Source organism: Myotis myotis, unplaced genomic scaffold, assembly GCF_014108235.1.
Source record: "Myotis myotis isolate mMyoMyo1 unplaced genomic scaffold, mMyoMyo1.p scaffold_m19_p_6, whole genome shotgun sequence".
Classification (NCBI taxonomy): Eukaryota; Metazoa; Chordata; class Mammalia; order Chiroptera; family Vespertilionidae; genus Myotis; species Myotis myotis.
Genome location: NW_023416368.1, coordinates 4657501 through 4676861, shown reverse-complemented (window position 1 = coordinate 4676861; position 19361 = coordinate 4657501).

Sequence of the window (19361 nt, the reverse complement as noted above, 5' to 3'; positions counted from 1 at the left end):
TTTCCCTTTCTGCACTGCATGTGCCTAAATAAGATGAAGGGGCCATAAAATTATATTCTAGGGCTCCAGCTACTCTCAAGAACAGCCATTGCCCAGTGGATAAAACACCTGCTCTGCCCCCCTTGATGCCCCACCCCTGCCCGCTGCCACTCCGAGCCCATGATCTGTTGCAATGAAGCGCTTTAATTTCCTTGCTTGGTTTCATAATCCAAGGACAGCACCATCTGCCACATGAAATCCATGCTCTCTACTAGCCTCCTTAGCAAAACAAGAGGTGGATAAAGGCTTCAGCCGGTTTGTTTCATGGGTGGAGCAGGAGCCGACAAAACCAAGTGGGGACAACTTTGATCTTGCAAGCTGCCTTCATCCCCTAAGCACCTGGTGGGGCCCCAGAGCCCATTCTGTCATTGTCACTGATGACCCCAGCCAAATCCCCATGATGATGATGATGATGATGATAGTGGTGATGGTGGTGGTGATGATGGTGGTGATGATAATGATGGTGATGGTGGTCGTGATGACATTTACTGAGGCTCGTCTGAGTCAGGCATTGTCTTATGTGCTTTGTGCATGTGGACTAGTGTATTTCATCCACACCACATCTCTGCCAGGAAAGGGCTCATCATAATAGCCCCACTTTACAGATGCAGAAACTGAGGCCCGGGAAGCTTCAGACATCTGCCAAAGGCCACACAGCCGGCAGCCAACAGAGGCTGACTTTGAAGTGGCAGTGAACTAGACACATACACACAGAGCTGGGCCGCCGGAGGGCTGGGCCTCACGGCTGAGCGTCTGACCCCTGGTGTTTGAGCAGTGAGGCCACTCCCTTCATGAAACATGCGTGTGACATATGATTGCAGAGCAGCCCACAGCCTGCCAGGTGCCGCTCTGCATGCCGGGCAGCCAGCAGAGAACAAGGCCCGCGGGCCCTCGCAGAGGGCACCAAACAGCAACTGAGTAAGCAGCGTGATCACGTGAGGCGGCGGCGAAATGTCCCAAAGCAGACAGGACGGAGGGGGCGTGAGAGGGCGCTGGCTGTCAGGGAAGGCTCCCTGCAGAGGGGACTTCAGAGCAGAGACGGGAGCCTTTAGCCCTGCCACGGGATTTCTCAGCCGCGGTGAGGGACATTTTGGCCCGATGATCCCTGATGTGGGGCTGTCCTGGGCATGTAGGATGTTTAGCAGCATCTCTGGCTTCCTCCACCTGATGCTGGTAGCAGCCCTCAGCCCCCGTCTTCAGTGCGACAACCAAAAAACTGTCCCAGATTCACCCAATGTCCCTGGAGAGCAGAACCCCCCGGCTGGGAACCCCTGAGTCATGAGGTTAGTAAACAGGCAACATGCATAGAAGGAACAGCAGGGCAGGCTGAGAGGTTGAGCAGCAGGGAGAAGGCTGGAGTGGCTGGAGGGCAGTGGGCCAGGGATCCTGGTGGCAGTGTGCTCCTTAAAACTTTCTAGAAAGTTCTCAGCAACACTCACAGACTTCCTCCTCTGCGCCAGGCTTTGTACCAGCCGTGCCCAAGGACATGGTACATGCTCCAAGGTGACAACAGTCCAGGTGGCTGGGTCAGACACCTGCACCCGAGAAGGCAGCTGTCAGCATGGGGCTGGCTGTGGCAAGAGTGTTCCGGACAGAAGGCAAGCAGAGAGCTACTTCGAAGGCAGGGACCCGGAACAAGAGACCCTGGGAAGCTGCTTCTTGAACAGCAACTGAGGCCCCCACCATCCAGGATCCCGGCCTCCCCTTTGCCATCAGCAGCCCTCCCGCCCGTGCCCCATGCACCCAGTGTTGGTGGAGTTTCTCATCATGGCGCTGCCCTCGCCTAGCCAAGGGTCTGGCATGAGACCCAGGCGTGGCCGTCAGATTCTTTCTTCCCGGAATGAGAACACTGGGCAGGGAAACCCAAGGGCAGAGAGTGGCCGGAGTCCATTTTTCTAAGGGGAATGGAACCAGGCGGGTCTTCCGTTCTGGCTTGTTTGTTCCCCTCTCACTGCCCGAGGAGGCCTAGGCAGTCAGCCTCTCCTTCTAATGCGCATTCACGATATATCTATTGAGCTCACCGGAGCGGGTTTCTGATGCTTAAAACCCCAACCGAGCTCGGCCAGCATGGCTTAATGGTTAAGCATTGACCTATGAACCAGGAGGTCATGGTTCAAATCCCAGCCAGGGCATATGCCTGGGTTGCAGGCTCCAAGTCCAGTGGGAGGTGTGCGGGAGGCAGCTGATCATGATTCTCTCTCATCATTGATGTTTTTATCTCTCCCTCCCCCTCTCCCTCCATCTCTGAAATGGATAAAAATATATATTTTTAAAACCCAACAGAAATATAAACGGTGCGATAGGAACCGGGAATAGAGAGGCAGATTTCTTATTCTCTGCGCTCCCCGTCTTTGACCAGATAAGCTGCGTGTCCCTCCCTCTCTTAGCAACCAGGAGCTTCTCCAGGGCCAGAGCCATGCCCCCCCCACCCCCCCCCCCCCCCCCCGCCCCGTGCACAGGGCACTCACAGGGCTGGCTTCTCCTTCTTCATCCTACGTTGTAATTACTCATTTCTTCGTGGGATGATCTGTTTAATGTCATTGTCTCCCACTCTCCTGGGAAGTCCATGACAGTAGAGCATGTGGGCCTGACCCAGTAGAGTGACCAGCTGTCCCAGTTTGCCTTGGTGTGTGTGGCCGGGGGGGGGGGGGGGGAGGACGGGGAGGGCGTTTCCTGGTGCATGCACAGACTTCCTGTGCTAACAGCAGGAGAATCCCCCCAAATCGGACAGTGGTCACCCCACCAGTGCCTGGTAGGAAGCCCTCCAGCACCGTTTGTCCCTGACACTCACGGAATATGTTGAATTTTTCCAGCACCATTTGCTGAGTGACCCGTCTTTATCTCATTGTGTGCTCCTGCCTCCTTTGTCAAATATTTATTGACCCTGAGGCATGGGTTTATTTCTGGGCTTTCTATTCTGTCCCATTGATCTATGTCTGTTTCTATGCTGTTTGATGACCGCGGCCTGGTAGTATCGTTTGATATCAGGAAGCGTGAGACCCCTGACTGTTCTTTCTTAAGATTGCTGGGGCTATTCAGGGTCCCTTGTGGTCCCTTGTAAATTTGGGGGAATGTTTGTTCTAGCTCTGTGAGATATGCCATTGGTATTTTGATAGGAACTGTGTTGCATCTAGAGATTGCTTTGGGTAATGTGGACATTTTCATGGCCAACGTAACCCCAAAAAATTCCATTAAAATGTGTCTTTTTAAAAAGGAAACATGTTGAAATGAACTGTAGAGGCAGCCCAGTGTAAAGCATATCCTTTCATTTGAAACATCCCTTCACACCTACTGTGCGCCAGGGAGCCAGCTGGTCAGAGGCAGAGGGTTCTAGAAAGGACATCGCAGCGGCCAGGGCTGGCGTGTGGATTTGACCGGACAGTGCGGCAGGGAGAAGACCTGCGAACAGGCATCATGCAGGGGCCATGCTTCTGTGGCTCCTGCCTGGCTCTCCATGAAGGGAGCAGCTGCTGGACGAGGGGCGGGACCTCGAAGTCAGCGCCTTGTTGGGTCACTTCTTCCTAGGGTCTGGCTGGGCGGAGCGGGGTTGGCGACTCTCTTTTTCAATCAAGCACAGCCGTCTGCTTGGTTCGGACACGCCCAGGGCGTGGATTTCTTCGTGGACGCGCGCTGAGTCCCACACATCACTCCGCGTGGAGATCCAGTGGCCGAACCATGCCCAGGCCGCCCTCTGGTGGGCCTCACTTCCGCTCCGTCAGGAGGCGAAGGAATTCTGATGTGCGGCCATCCTCAGAGCCGGATTTTTGGGGCCCGGACACCATCAGAGAACGTTTCTCTGAAATCTTCCTAAAATGCCCTAATAGGTGAGAGGCGGAGGGTGGGCTGTTCTCTCCTTAACTTTGCTCCATACAGGACTGGATCGCATAGCAAGGCCCCTCTGCCCCTGGCAGATGGGAGCAAGTTCTTGAAGGTAAACAGACAAGGAAATAAAACACGGAGTCACGCGGTCAGAAAGTTTTTCCTCTTCAAATTCTCGTTCAGTACTTCTTATTGTGCCAAAAGGAGCTCTCGGGTGCTAGCAGACCCTGAACCCCGCTCTGCAGCTTTACAGCTGCCCAACCTCCCTTCTAACTGGACACCAAACAGCCTCCAGCCAGAGTCTCCCAGGGCAGCCCTATTCCTGTAGAATCCAGTAATATTGCTTTATTATTCTGTCCTAGCTGGTTTGGCTCAGTGGATAGAGCGTCAGCCTGCGGACTGAAGGATCCCGGGTTCGATTCCGGTGAAGGGCACATGCCCAGGTTGCAGGCTCAACCCCCAGTCGGGGGGGGGGGGTGCAGGAGGCAGCCAATCCATGATTCTCTCTCATCATTGATGTTTCTCTCTCTCACTCCCTCTCCCTTTCTCTCTGAAATCAATAAAAATATATTACAAAATAATAATATTGCTTTATTTTCATAGTTTTTCTTTTTGCGGGTAGCTTCTATTCATGGCAGGTGCTATCGGCTTTCCATTTCTGGTGGTGGGCCCGTTCCCCTTTTGAGTAAACGGATTTTTGTTTTAAATGTGAAAAAGTGAAAGAAGAATAATGAGGGCGAGGCCAGGCCGAGCGGCGTGCAGCTGGGGCAGAAGGATGGCCGGTCCTTAAAGAACTGAAGCTGGAAAGTGGGGGTGGGGGGAGGTCGGAAGCGCAGTGGCCACAGGGCTGCTCCCCGGAGCCAGCTCCAGGCGAGCCAGGAAGCCAACGTCAAGCCTGACATTTCAAAGGTGGCTCCGCAAATGAATGAGAGACAGAGACACTGGAAAATGCCAGGAACTTCTACACGTGACCTTGAGCAGACAGAAACTGCTGAGAGGAGAGAGCCGATCTGGTGTCTGACTTGGCAAAGGAGCCTCCTGCTGGGGGAGGGGGTCTAACGAAACATGTCCCGTGCCTTTCCGTCTGCTTCCCGTGGAAAGCCACGGAGAGGTGGTCTGGCAGCCGTGGCGGAGACAGGGTGGTGGAAGCAGCTATTGCTTCCTGAGCCGCACTGAGCTCTGCGTGTGCTTCGGAAAGCCTCCGCTTAATCCTCCCAGCAGCCCAGGAAAGCCGCGCCCATCACGGCAGACACTTCAGGAGCCCCTACTGCCTGCCAGGCCCTTCACGGGCACCTCACTCGTGCATTTCTTCCTGACGCCCCCCCTCCAACCCCCCTATGGGGGCAAGGGTAGTACTCCCACTTCACAACGAGAGCGCTGAGACGTTCCGAGGGCAAGCTGTCTCCAAGGTCACAGCCGGAACAGGATAGAGGCAGATCCTGGCCCCGGGGAGTCTGGCTCCGGAGCCAACCCCCTCCCCTCCCACCACCACCACTGCATTAAGGGACGTGGGCGAGCACCCGCCTGACCTCCATCCTACAGAGAGTGCAAATTCAAGTTCCAAAACACGGATCTAGTATGCTCCCAGCTTGAAAGTGCATGCATCTAATTCATTCACCTATGAAATAGCCCGCACGCTGTGCTCCAGGCAGTACCCTGGGCGCCTGGGGCTTGGGGGGATTGTTCCATGAACTGCCTGGAGGAGGTCAGGCAATGAACACACAGACTTGGGAAGAAACAAGGATGTAGCATTCTTTTAAACCAAGCCCCTGTTCCTGACTAGTTGGGACGTTTCTGGGTTTTTTTGTTGTTTGTTTTTTAAAAATATATTTTTATTGATTTCAGAGAGGAAAGGAGAGGGGGAGAGAGATAGAAACATCAGTGATGAGAGAGAACCACTGAATGGCTGCCTCCTGCACACCCCCTACTGGGGATGAAGCCTGCCGACCGGGAATTGAACCACGACCTCATAAGCTGACACTCAACCAGTGAGCCACGCCAGCCGGGCCGTTTCTGATTCTTGTGTGTGTGGTGCTCCAGCGACCATCCTCGCTCACACCCCCGATGTAGCACCCCGCCGTGGCCATTTCCCTGGGGGTCGCTCCTAGTGGTGAAATCGCGGGATTGAAGGGTGTGCATCGTTTTAACCCTCTTGGTAGATGTTGCCAGACTGACTTGAAGAAAAGCTCTACCATCTCGGAGTTGGCTTTGGTGACCCTTAGTGTGTGGCCTTTCCATGGAGTCCTCCGGAGGCAAAGGGGTGTCATTATCTCCTTACCCAGGAGAGCCACGGTCCAGGCCAGGGGCAAGACAGGCCATGCCCACTGACTACAGGAACCGCCCTCCTTTCCAACAGCAGGTCCCCCTCGGAGCGCCGCTGACCAGGCCCAGCGTGTGATAGGCCATCCTCTCAGTGGTCATGGGCCGAGGCGGCGAGCTGCTTCAGCCGGATGGAGGAGCGTGTTGTTCCTGACACTGGTGACAGCCGGCCCCAGGGGGACTTTGCCAACTGGGGCGTCCTCTTGCTCTCCAGGGCCTGGTGCAGGCTCAGCCAGCAGGCCACACTGAACCCTGCCCAGAGCTGCTAGAACTCGATCAGCAGCCTCCTCTGGCATTGCATCTTCTCGCGGCCCTGTGCTGCTTACACGCCTCCTCGGCTGAATAAGCTGAAATCTCCCGCGAGGGGCTTCCCTCAGGAGCTTGTCCACAGTGTGACAGTCTGGGGGGATGGCCGTCAGGGCCTTTGGAAGAAGCAGGCCTGGGACTGATTCCACTACCTGCCAGCGCCATGCATTTAGACAGCTTCTTTAGTCCTTCTGAGCCTTGGTTTTCCTACCTGTGAAATGGGGCGATAGGAGTACGGACCTAAAAGACTTGCTCTGAGAAGTCGATGCGTGTGCAGTGCTTAGCTTAGCACCCGACACAGAACAATCGCTCAAGACAGCAGAAACACAGGAGGATTTATCTTCATTCTTGTTTTCTCTGGAGCTCTGCAGGGGCTGAGCCAGCAGCATGCACAGTGTTGAAAGGAACTATCTGTGGAATGTAATAAACTGCCGTCATGTGAGCAATCACTGTGTGTGTGTTTAGCCTCACTGACCGGCACCGGGGGCACCAGAACCGTCATCTCAGGACCCCAGGCAGGAAGGCGACAGGAATCTCGGTCACTAGTTGAAGCCTCACGAATACCTGGGTCTCATGTGCCCTTCAGAGTGAAGCCACGGCATCTCACTCATCCCCACAACAACCTGGTGCAAAGTTCTTTTTCCGTCCTTTTTATAACAAGGCCTAGCATGTGTTGAGCACGTACTGTGTGCTACTGCTATGCAGGACACTTTTGAAAAATGTGATTTCCACCCTCGCCACCTGCTTCAGTTGGTTGTAACGTTGTCCCGTACGGCAACAGGTTGTGGATTCGATTCTGGGTCAGGGTACATGCCTAGGTCAAGGGTTTGATCCTTGGCCGTGGTGTGTACAGGAGGCAACTGATTGATGTTTCTCACATCAGTGTTTCTCTCTCTCTCCGCCCCCTTCCTCTCTTCTCTCTCTCTCTCTCTCTCTCTCAAAAAAAAAAAAAAAAAAAAAAAGCAATAAAAACATATTCTTGGGTGAGGATTTTTAAAAAAGTGATTTCATTTCAACCCTTACACTATCTCAGTGAAATGAGGATTCATATTAGTAAAGAGGGAACAGGGTTAGAAAGTTTAACTGCCCAGAGGGTGACGGGTAGTAAGAGGATGAGCCAGGATTAAAAAAATAATACAATTAAAAATCCCACGAAAACAGCAACTTCCCCTTCCCCACCTGCCTCTGACTTTCTCAGAACAGAGCTCCGCATTCAGGCAGCGCTTAATAGGAACTGCCTTGCCACCCATGGTGATCTTGGACCTTCTAACCGATGCTTCAAAGGGAGCAGTTTCTATTTCCGGTGCCCACCGAGGTCTCCAGGGGGGCTGCGGCCCCCGCCCCGCCTCCACCGCTGTCCTCAGGACGTCCTTGTTTTTCTCAGGCCTATGACTCAGCACAGCTCCAGTCCAGATGGCTTCCTGCACTCCAGCCCTGCTGGCCGGGGTGAGTCCCTGGTGCTGTGAACTAAAACCGAAAAACGTGGTGCAACCAAACCGTGAAGACAGCACAGCATGGTCCCTCCACAGCCTCCCCTCCACGGTCCCTCCCTCCCAGCTGAGAGCCTCACACTCCACCCCAGCACCTCCTTGATCATTGAAGATGCCACCTAGGGGTGACGGTTGCCAGTGAAGGAGCAGAGCCAGTTCTGTCAGCCTGTCGCCTCCCTGGTCTGTTGACCTCAGGCAGCTGACTGTCTGGGCCTCAGTGATCAAATGGGCTCACGGATGCCGCCTGCCTCTGGGGGCTGTAGACTGGGGGCGGTCAGATCAAAGGCAGGATGCCCAGGGCTATGCACAGTGTTTGTGTCCCCCACATCCTATGTTAAACCCTCACCCCAATGGGTGGTATTCGGAGGAGGGGCCTTAGGAGGTGCTTGGGTCATGAGGATGGAGCCCTCATGAATGGGACCAGTGAGTGCCCTTATAAAAGGGGGTCCCTTACCCCTCCTACTGGGTGAGGACACAGCGACTCGGCGGGACCTCCATCTTAGACTCCCAGCCTCCAGAACTGTGAGAGATAAATGTATGTTTCTCAGCCACCTCACCCGTGGTATTTTGTTATAGTAGCCCAGATGGACTGTGACTCTCAGTTAAATTTACATTTTAGATAAACAAGGATTTTGGTATAAGTTTGTTCCAAATATTGCATTCCAATTGGACTGGGTGCCCGCCCTGTAACTCTAGTTGCTAAATCTAGCGACTCTCCGCAGAGCACAGGGTGAGATAACAGTTGGGAAAGTGCGCTGTCACCTATCAGGCCCTGTGCACTCAATAACATCTTCACCGTGAGCCGCGCGGTCAGCCCTCGGGCCCCCAGCGTGGGCTGCGGCGTAGGACAGGCAGCCCCGCGGTCAGGTGATGGAGACGGCGAGCCACCGCAGCGTGTGGACTGGGGTAGCGGCGTCTTATTTGTCAGTTGACCGATCTTGGGACGTCTCACCTCTGGGGTCTCCAGGCTCTCCTCTTTAATGTCCCCAATGCCGGAATGAGAAACAGCGGGGTGATCCGCACCCAGAGCTTTCCCGTTGCTGACTGACCGGCTGTGTCTGGACCTAGGCTCCCTCTGCCTGCCTGGTTAGACGCGAAAGGGGGCGTTGAGCGCCAGCGTGTTGGCAGAGCACTGCTCAGCACAGAGAAACCAAAGCGAGCCGCCAGCCTGCCGTGTCTGGGCGGCTGTGTGTTTTGAGATTTGGGGCGTCTCCTGCAACCAGAAGTCGAAGCGGGAAGGGATTTCTGTCTGTGTTGTTCCCGGCCCTGAGAGCAGGGCCTGGCCCCGGAAGGGTGGGTGTCTGATTTCCTGAACCACGCTAGCGAGCACATTCAGAAGTACACGCGTTGATGATGGGTTTGAAGGGAGCTTTTCCGAAGCTCATCGCCGCCCTTCCTTGCTGAGGAGATGACAGGCAGAGCCCCCAGTTTTTGAGAGCGACTTCTGTCACCTCCCAAGAGAATTTCCCCTCATCACTGGCAACTCAGGTGTCCAGGGCCCAGGGCCCACGGGCCCAAGGGCGGGCTGCTTGGTCTGGTTCCCCCAAACTCCCCAAGACCTGCTGCCATGTGTTTGGCTTTGAATGGACTTGTCATCGGCTAACAAGACACTGACGAATTCCCCGTCCCCAGTGAGTGTTTGGATCCATGACTGGCTGTCTCCACCAGGAAAGGAAAGGCAGGCCGACTCCAGGAACTCAGTGTCCAGATCCCCCACCCCCACCCCCACCCCCACAGCCATCTCAGGATCTGCCTCTTAGAAGCAGCTCTTCAAAGTTGGGGAGGGGGAGAGGGGCTGATATAGTTGGTGACTCGAAAGTGGCTTGTCAGTTCTTGCAGCTGTTTTGTTTTTGGGTCCCCTGGCCTGAGTGTGGCCCTTCACCCAGTTCTACATGAGCTGTCACTGTTTCAGCACCCCGCCCCCAGACAGTTCTCCAAGCTGCCTCTTCTCCGTCCCTGTCACCACGCTAATCCACGTCTCCCCATCTCTCCCAGGACTATTGCTCCTAGCCCTCCCTGTCCCCTTCTTCTGTTATTTCAAAATTTGGGAGGAAAGGTGACAGCCCTTCAGTCATCTGTTCTGGGTGTGACCTTGCCAGAGCCCCTGTGTTAGGAGGACCCCTGCTCACTCCCTCAGCTGCCTGTGAGTCCAGGCCGGGGGCTGCCCCGGGCGGCAGGGGGTGCTCCAGACAGCAGGCTCACCCTAGGCAGGGTCGTAAACATAGTCTAAATATTTCAAAACTTATAAATCAAGTATGAACTCTTAAATAAAATATGTTTTATCTCCTAACCAGCCAACAGAGCTTTCTCATGACCTGGGATCAGGCCCAACGCAGAGCCTGACACCTGGACATGCAGCTGTGTCCCCATTTTCTGTGTTTTCCTCTGGAAGGGGCCTCTGGGCACATACCTCCTCCCAGCCCACACGTCAGCCCCTCCCCAACACACAGCACCACGGGCCACGTGGCCACCCTGGGAAAATGGGCTGGGTGAGGAGCCTCAGGCCTGGAAAGTGGGTGTTTAACAGGGAATCCCAGCCTCTGAGAACCTGAATGTCACCTGGAGGACAGTTGCATGGGCTCCAACTGGGCACATCCCCTTGTCCCCCAGACTCCTCCCTCACTGGTGGGGAGGAGAGACAGAGGGGTCCTCTGAAGTACAGGGCCCAGGGTCGGAGCCCCTCTTGTTCTGGTCAGGCGGGGGGTGGAGTGGGGGGAGGATTTAGGTTCTCGGTTTTGCTCTTTCCAAGTGAGATCTTGACTCAGTCCCAGAACCTCAGACCTCAGTGTCCCCAGCTGCGAAATGCCCAGGTCAGTCTAGTCAGCCTCTGCACTTCCTCTGGATCCTAAGCTGGCCCTGCCCTTCGTCAGGCCGGTGGGTCTCAGCAGCCAGCAGCTTCGCCAGGCCTTCCTGCCGCTGCCACCCCCTCCAGAGCACAGCCATCCTCGGCATTGAGAGTCAAGGTCCCTGACAGCAGGCCCAGAGCCGAGAAACGCGCAAACTAACGTGCTTCCATTTATTTCATTTGTGACCTGGAATCATAAAAGCGGTGACCGTGACCAGCTTTGCCAGGGCGGGCTGTTGGCCTCCCAGGCCGCCCTTCCTTGCTCCTGTCTGCAGCCTGGCAGCCTCCCTGGCAGCTCTCCTACCGACCCCCCCCCCCCCCCCCCCCAGCCTGTCTGCAATCAGGATCTTTAAAGCAAATAAGTGAATTAGGCCAATGGAGAGGACAGAGAGCCCCTGTGAGTCTGCAGGGCACTGGTGAGGACAGATAAGGCCAGAGGAGTGGGGGGAGGGGAGGGCGGGAGGAGTTGGAATCCTATTACCATTTAGTGAGTTTTACCAAAATTTACATACATTTACTTAGTGATTTAAGGAAATCATTTCCAGTGCCCAATTTTGGGAACTGAAGAGTGAGTGAGCTGCTCACACTTTATTCCGCCAAGGAAAGGCATTAAAGAAGAAATGCCACTCAATTGTTTACTGGTCTGAGGCATATTTGCTGAGGGCCAACTAGGGGCCAGGCATTATTTTAGGTTCTGGGATGCAGCTGGGAGCAAGAGAGACAAAAGATCGTGCCCTCTGGGGGAGTCAGGCAGCGGACCCAAACCCGGAAAAAGCAACGGCCCACGGTGGTAGGGAAGGAACAGCCCACAGTGGCGGGCTATGGAGGAAAACCCAGCAGGGCAGGGACAGGGCCCGTGGGAGGCGTCCGGGAAGGAGGCAGTTGAGTAAGTGCTGAAGCCGGTGAGGGGTGAGCCTTGCGGTGGGTGGTGAGGTGGGTTGAGGTTCTAGGCCAGGGGTGGGCAAACTTTTTGACTCGAGGGCCACAATGGGTTCTTAAACTGGAGCGGAGGGCCGGAACCAAAGCATGGATGGAGTGTTTGTGTGAACTAATATAAATTCAAAGTAAACATCATTACATAAAAGGGTACGGTCTTTTCTTTTTTTAGTTTTATTCATTTCAAACAGGCCGGATCCGGCCCGCGGGCCTAGTTTGCCCACGGCTGTTCTAGGCAGAAACAATAGAAGCACAGAGGCCCTTAAGCCCTTCCAGCCACAAAAATAAAAATACAGGAAGGATATAGTCTTAGAATCAAGGCCAGTCCTTCATCAGGGAGGGCAACTGGAAACTAGTAGGGTGATATCTATACCAGTGATGGCGAACCTATGACACGCGTGTCAGAGGTGACACGAGAACTCATTTTTTGGTTGATTTTTCTTTGTTAAATGGCATTTAAATATATAAAATAAATATCAGAAATATCAGTCTTTGTTTTACTATGGTTGCAAATATCAAAAAATTTCTATATGTGACACGGCACCTGAGTTAAGTTAGGGTTTTTCAAAATGCTGGCACACCGAGCTCAGAGGTTCGCCATCACTGATCTATATTAATGCATCTATCTACTTACCTACCCATGTCTCTCTCTGTGTGTGTGTGTGTGTGTGTGTGTGTATTTATGGAGAGAGAGAGAAGTACATTGTCATCATTTTTTGTTATGAGTACAAGGGTAAGCAGCTGTCCCATGTCAGCGTCTGTCTGTAGATTAACAGGTGGCCTTTGAGCGTCAGTGCATTTACAGGTGAGGAATCAGCCTCGGGGAGGGCGCAGCCTGGCCCAGGGTCACAGTCGCTGGAACCCACAGGCCAGCACTTGAACCCAGATCCCGGCCCTGTGCCCTTAACCACGAGCCACCCTGGCCTGCTTGGCAGCCGCACCTCCTGACCTCCGCCCCAGGCCCACAGTGCTGATTAAAGGAACAGCTCGGCCATCTGGTCGAACCTGATTTTCCGTCAGCCCTTCTTTTTCTTCCCCAAACTGGGGCCCGGGAGGCCGGTGGGTGTGGGCGGTGCAAACAGCCCTGGGCTGGCAGGACCCGGGAGGCGGGCGGGGCCGCAGACTTTGCTCCTTTCTGGAGCCCAGTGGGCAGCTCGCTGGCGCCGGGCCCACTGGGACCTCGGTGTTGGCACTGGTCCCGCTCAGGAGGCCGAGCTGTGCCGGCCGGAGCGGCCTAGGAGACCACGCTTCTTCCAGCCGATCCGTGCCGGCGAGCTTGGAGGTTCTCCCTGAAATAAATCCCAGCAACAGAGGTGGGCAGGAGCCCCGATCGTCCACCCATCCGCTCGGCCCCACTTCATCCTGCCGCGTGTGCTGAACCCCGCCTCGGGCCCGAAAGTGGGTGTGAGTCTCGGTGGGCGGCCTTGGGCCAGGCACTCGCATCCTTATTTAAAGAAGTTTTGAGCCCTGGCCGGTTTGCTCAGTGGATAGAGCATCAGCCTGCCGACCGAAGGGTCCCAGGTGCAATTCCGGTCAAAGGGCATGTACTTTGGTTGCGGGCTCCTCCCTGGCCTGGACCCTGGTCGGGGCGCATGCAGGAGGCAACCAGTGGATGTTTCTCTCTGTCTTTCCCCGTCTCTTCCTCTCTCCCTAAAAATCAATGGAAAGATATCCTTGGGTGAGGATTAACAACAACAACAAAAAGAGGTATTGAGTCAGAGCATGATCTGGGGAGAGGGTCTTTGGGGTGCACAGAGGGGTTTGTTTAGGTTGGTGGGGACTCGGAGAAGCTGGAAGGGGAAGTGAGATCTGAACTGGGCCCTGAAGCCGGGCCTTGGCGAGTTCAGAGTGTGGAGGGCATTCCGGCAGGGGCACGGCCTGGCAGAGGCTGGGCAGCCCAACACTGAGGGCCGTGTTAGGGAACAGGAGCTGGCCCTCTGGCACCGGACGTCCCTGCCTGTTAGAGGGCGGCTGGGAGCGGAGGTTCCCCAGCTGGTCTCTGAGTGGCCTTGGCCCGCCACCTGCCTCCCTGACTCAGTTGATCATCCTGGAGATCAGGTTTACTGATCCTCATGCCACCTGTCTTACGGGGGAGCTGCAAGGTCGAAGGGACCAGAGACTGCTGTGCAGGGAGAGGGTCCCTGGCCTCCTTTAGTTTGGGCCTCTCCTGCTGCTCCCGTGAACCCCTGGTACCTCCGTGCTGGTGGGCACGTGCGCCCCTGGGTCTCAATGGTCTCCGCAGAGCTGGCCCCTGACCACAGCCCACCAGGCCCTGGGGTACTCCTGGAGGTCAAGCCCAGGAGCACGTGGCCTGTGTACAAGGCACAGGGTGAGAGCATGAGCCGTGGGGTCAGTCTGACTCCCCAGTCGGGTACGTTCGCCCAGGTGACCCCAACAAATCAGTTCTGGCACAGGCAGTGGTCTGGTGGGTTCAGAGAGAGGACAAAACAGACATGAGGAGGTAGGGTGAGACAGGAGGACTTCCTGGAGGAGGCGGATGTCTGCAGCTGGGGGTGGGGTGGGGGGGCGGTGTGAAGCTCAGCTGAGTGGGGAGGAGGCGGAGGGCATGTCAGGTAAAGGGAACTGCTCACCGAGTCGCTGAGCAAAGGTGCTGAGGAAGAAAAACATGTGGCAATCAGGCCTGCGTGGCTGGCTGGAATGGGTGGAATCCGGTTGTTCAGGTGGCCGGCTGGGCAGCAGGGGGCCAGGGGCCGGCACTTCCTGCAGCCCGGATTCCAGGCTGGTGACAGGTGGAGGGCGGGACACTGCTGAGCTCACAGGCTCTGGGAAGAGCCTGGAAGGTGGTGTGGTGGGGGGTCGGGAGGGCCTGCCCCGTTGGGTGGGACAGGCGAGAGGGGGAAGCTGCTTTCTGAGGCAGCCTCCGTCTCCAGTTCCCTGTGTGACCCTTGGAGGCCACGGTGTTCCTTAGAGCCTCCGTGTCTGGTGTCTGACCATTAGAATTGGAGCGACTGGGCCAGACATCTCAATTGCCCTTCCAGCTCTGGGCCTCTAGAACCCTCTTGGTGTTGACTGTAGACTCAGGTGTCATCACAGACCTGCCCGTCCAGCGTCTTGGCAATCACGGTCCCCACTAGCCAGCCACATGGGCGGACGAGGTGGCCCTGCTTGTGCCCTGTGACCCCTCTCCTGTTGCCAGGCCAATTGGACCAGATTTTCTGATCCTACGGGGACGTTCTCCATAGCAATCTGATGAACGCTTTGGAAAATTTAAACCACGATACCCAGCCCTGAATCAGCTGGACCAGGCCGGGCCCTAGCTGCAATGTTACAGGAAGAGTAACTAACATGGCTCGGACAGTTATTCCCTGTGCTTTGTTCCAGTCTTGTCTGACCCCGCGAGGCAGGCTGGGTTGGCATCCCCTAAAACTGTACAGATGGGGAGACCGAGTCTCAGGGCAGCCCCGTATTTGTCAGGGCATGGCGTGCTGCTGGTGGGGGTACACTCCAATTTTCCAAGGAAAAGAAATTGGGGGAAAATAAAATATTTTTCATTGTACATCTATTAAAAGCAATTGTAAGGTATTTGTAGAAGAGGGAAGATTACTTTGTTCATGTCAATACAGTAGACGGTATCCTGAAATTCCAGTGGGAAATTCCATGTAAGTTCTATTAACCCTGAAGCAACGTGTTTCTTGGAACTAGCACAAGAGAGAAAGCAAGCGATGGGGTCGGACCCGGTTCCGGGTCTTAAGGAGGACCTCCCTGAGACCCACGGGCATACCTCTCATTAGGCCTGTCATTATTGTAAGCCTTCATTCGGGGCCTCTCACCCACAATAAGGATTCATTGGATAGGTTCATGGGGTGGAGGGGGATGATGTGATGTAGAATTTGTCCCCACTGTTGCAAGTTGTCTGTCCTGCTTCTCCACTGGCAAATGCAGCAGCGAAGTCCCATAGAGGCGATGTGACCTCAGTGCCCGATGACGACCTCGGGGTCACGGTGATGCCCTGTGAACCCCGCTCCGTAAATGTGCCTGTGCGAGGCGAGCAAGGTTCCGTTTCTTTGCTTCCTTGACGTCTAATTAAATCTGACCCTGAGCCCACACTCTTGCTGAGGCGGCTGGAAGTGTGATCTCGGTGGTTAGTGAGGTGAGGGGACCCCTCTCCTTTACCCAGCCCACCATCTGGGAGGGGTTCCCCCAACTACCGCCTGAAATGGGTCCTCAGTCCAACCTTCCAGCCATGGCTACTCCTGATCTCTTCCCGTCCGTCCTGCCTGGTCCCCCGCAGGGAGGTACCTGTCCTGCTGGGCCGGGCTCCGGCCCCCTAAGTTGATGTGCCCCCCACCACCCCCACTGACCCTGGCAGCCTCCACCGCCTACCCAGTGGCGAGGGGATCTCCCCTCTGTTGCACTCAGCTGTTTCTCTTTCCCTGGGGCATAAGAACCTCAAGTTCAGGCTTTTGAAGTGGGAGAGCCAGGGCGGCAGGCCGTCTGCAGCATCGGCTAGCGAGGGCACGAGGCTGCCTGTTTGCCCGGAGGAAGGAGGAGTGAGGACGGGAGCACAAAACACAAGTCACACCGGCCGGTCATCCTGCCGCCGCCTGTGTGTGGTCCTCATGGTGTGGCTCCCGCCGCTTCTGGGGCCACCTCTCTCCTGTGGCCCATACAGGGGCCTCGCTGGCATCCGTGCGGCGGGAGATGGAGGGGAAGGGGGTGCTCTACCTAAGGCGGCCGGGCAGGCCTACCTGGAGGAGGGACATCTGATCACAGAGTGGAGCACAGAGAAGGAGCCAGGCCGCGGGGAGCGAGTGGGCTGAGACCACGTGGGGGACGTGGGCAGAGGCAGCCGCGAGTGGGACCTGGCCACGGGGTAGGGCGTGCCATTTTCATTCTAAGAGCAGTGGGAGGTGACAGCCAGGTTGTAGCTGTGGCAGTGACGTGACCCAACCTACACAGTGAAAGACCACCCAGGCGGCTGCGTGGCACAGAGACGGCCAGGGGACGCCGCGGGACAGCGGGGAGGCGGCACGGTCGTCCCAGGAGAGGGGAGGTCTGGCCCCTGACACGTCTCAGCCCCTGACCCGCCTCCGCTTCGCATTGGGGGCCGGCAGGTCACGTGTTGGGAAAGGAAGATGAGGAAATCAGAGTGTTGAAACCGCTGGCGCCTGTGTCGGTGGCCAAGGCTCGGCGGGGGGTGGGGGTGGGGGCATGGGGTGGGGCCCACACGGCCTTCCCATAACCTGGTTCAGCCAGCTCACCAGAGGAGGGAGGGCACAGCTATCTGAGGACAGGGACCAAGGGCAGGGGCGCCATGGATTACAGGACACGGGCTGAGCCCCAAGTCAGCCACCAGCTGCATTCCATGGACAAAAGGGCTCACCTCCCTCAGCCTCAGTTTCCGCCTCTGCTGCGGCAGGATGACAGCAGTCCGTACCTCGCAAGGTTGTGGCAGGGATTCAGTAAGGGGGAGTGTGCTCAGCTCTTAGCACAGTGGCTACCGCAGCGTGAACGCGCAGCGGGTCATCACCATCACCGCCACATCATCATCTTGCTGTGGACGATCTGAAAGATTTACCCAGTCTGCTCTGGGTACACGGAGACCATGAACCCTCCCCATGCGCAGGTTATAAATGGCGTGGAAGTCCCACTGGTGAAGAAGGCTGGCTTCTGTTTTCTACTCCGTGGGCCTCTCAAGGGCAGGGTCTAGGGCAGTGATGGTGAACCTATGACACGCGTGTCAGAGGTGACACGTGAACTCATTTTTTTTGGTTGATTTTTCTTTGTTAAATGGCATTTAAATATATAAAATAAATATCAAAAATATAAATCTTTGTTTTACTATGGTTGCAAATATCAAAAAATTTCTATATGTGACACGGCACCAGAGTTAAGTTAGGGTTTTTCAAAATGCTGACACGCCGAGCTCAAAAGGTTCGCCATCACTGGCCTAGGTCTTCTCCAGCTTTTGTTCCTCTTCCAGGTCACACAGGAGGCTCTCCCAGCCATGTCCCCTAACATGTGCTCAGAATATCTGCAGTTACATGTTCAGTGTTCCCTGTTAGACCTTGTACATGAACATGGGACACCCTCCCCACCCACAGGCGTCATTGTGTTCATAGGGACTTGTTAAGAAGCCAGACTTCCTGTTTATCTCCAAAATCAGTGAAAGCAGGATCTTGAGGAGATATTTGCACAGTTGTGTTCAAAGCAGCGTTTTTCACACTAGCCAAGAGGTGGAAGCAGCCCAAGTGTGTCCTGATGACTGGATGGGTGAACAAAGTGGGGCATAGACACAGAGTGGAACAGCAGTCAGCCTTGAGAAGGAAGGTGGTTCTGACCCATTCTATGACATGGACGGCGCTTGAGGACATCATGCCAGGTGAAATAAGCCAGTGACAAGAAGACACACACTGCTTGATTCCACTCACATGTGGTTCCTAGACTAGTCAAATCCATAGAAACAGAAAGTAGAATGGTGGTTGCCACAGGCTTGGGGGAGGAGGAACTGGGGAGTTGTTTAATGGGGACAGAGTTTCAGTGTCGTAAGCTTGAAAAACTTCTGGAGATCTGTTGCACAACAATCTTATATACTTAAGACTGAACTATATTTAAAAATAATTACCAGGGTAAATTTTATGTGATAAAAAAATTTCTTTTATTACAATTAAGAAAAAAAAATGACTCCAATTTTCTGAGGACTCCAACATAAAAAACAAACAAACAAATATACAGTTGCACCCCTCTCTCAGGGGGGAAGTGAGCATTGCAAGAGATATTCGTGGGAAACCCGGCGCCTGGCACTTGGTAGATGCTTAAAAAATGTTATCTTTGCTTTAATCATCATAGGTGCTCAATAAACATCTGTTGGGATGAATGAATGAAGCAGATGTTTGAAGAGTAAGCGACTCTTGCTCTCCACAGGGAGCCCGTGTTTGGCACGGTCTGCTCCATTCCTGGTGACTCCCCTCTCCAATCCCGGGATGGCCTCCCCGTTGCTACACCCACTGGTCCCTTTTGATTGTCAGTGGCACTTGTCACAGTTGATCATTCTCTCCTTCCCGAGATGCTTTCTCCCCCTGACGTCAGGGACACCGCCCAATGTCTGAGTCTCCTTTGCTGGTTCTCCCTCGTCTTCCTGACATCTCAGTGCGAATACGCCAGAACCCAGGGCTTGCTTCTCTTCCCTTCTGCTTTCTGTCTGCACTCATTCCCAGGGGGCCTTCCACCAGCCTGTGGCACCTCATATCATTACGGCATTCATGACTCCACCCTGCACCTCTCCCCTGAAATCCAGACTCATGTATCCCCTCCCTACTCAGTGCCTCCACATAGATGTCTAACAACATTTTGGGGAACAGAGAGAAGAGATCCAGTTTAATATGTCCAACATAAACGCCCCCATCTCAGTAAATGGCAACTCAGCTGGCCCACTCTGTTCCGTCCTCTCGGGCCTTCCTGTAGTCCTTCCACATACTTCGCAGGCTCCTGCCCCAGGGTCTTTGCACTGCATTCCCTAGGACATGAACGCTATTTGTGCTGATATCTTCATGGTGTGCTCCCTCAGTTTTCTAGACTCTACTCACAGGTCACCTTAGCAGCGAGCCTTCACCCATCCCCCACTTCCCTCTAAGCCCCTTTCCTTG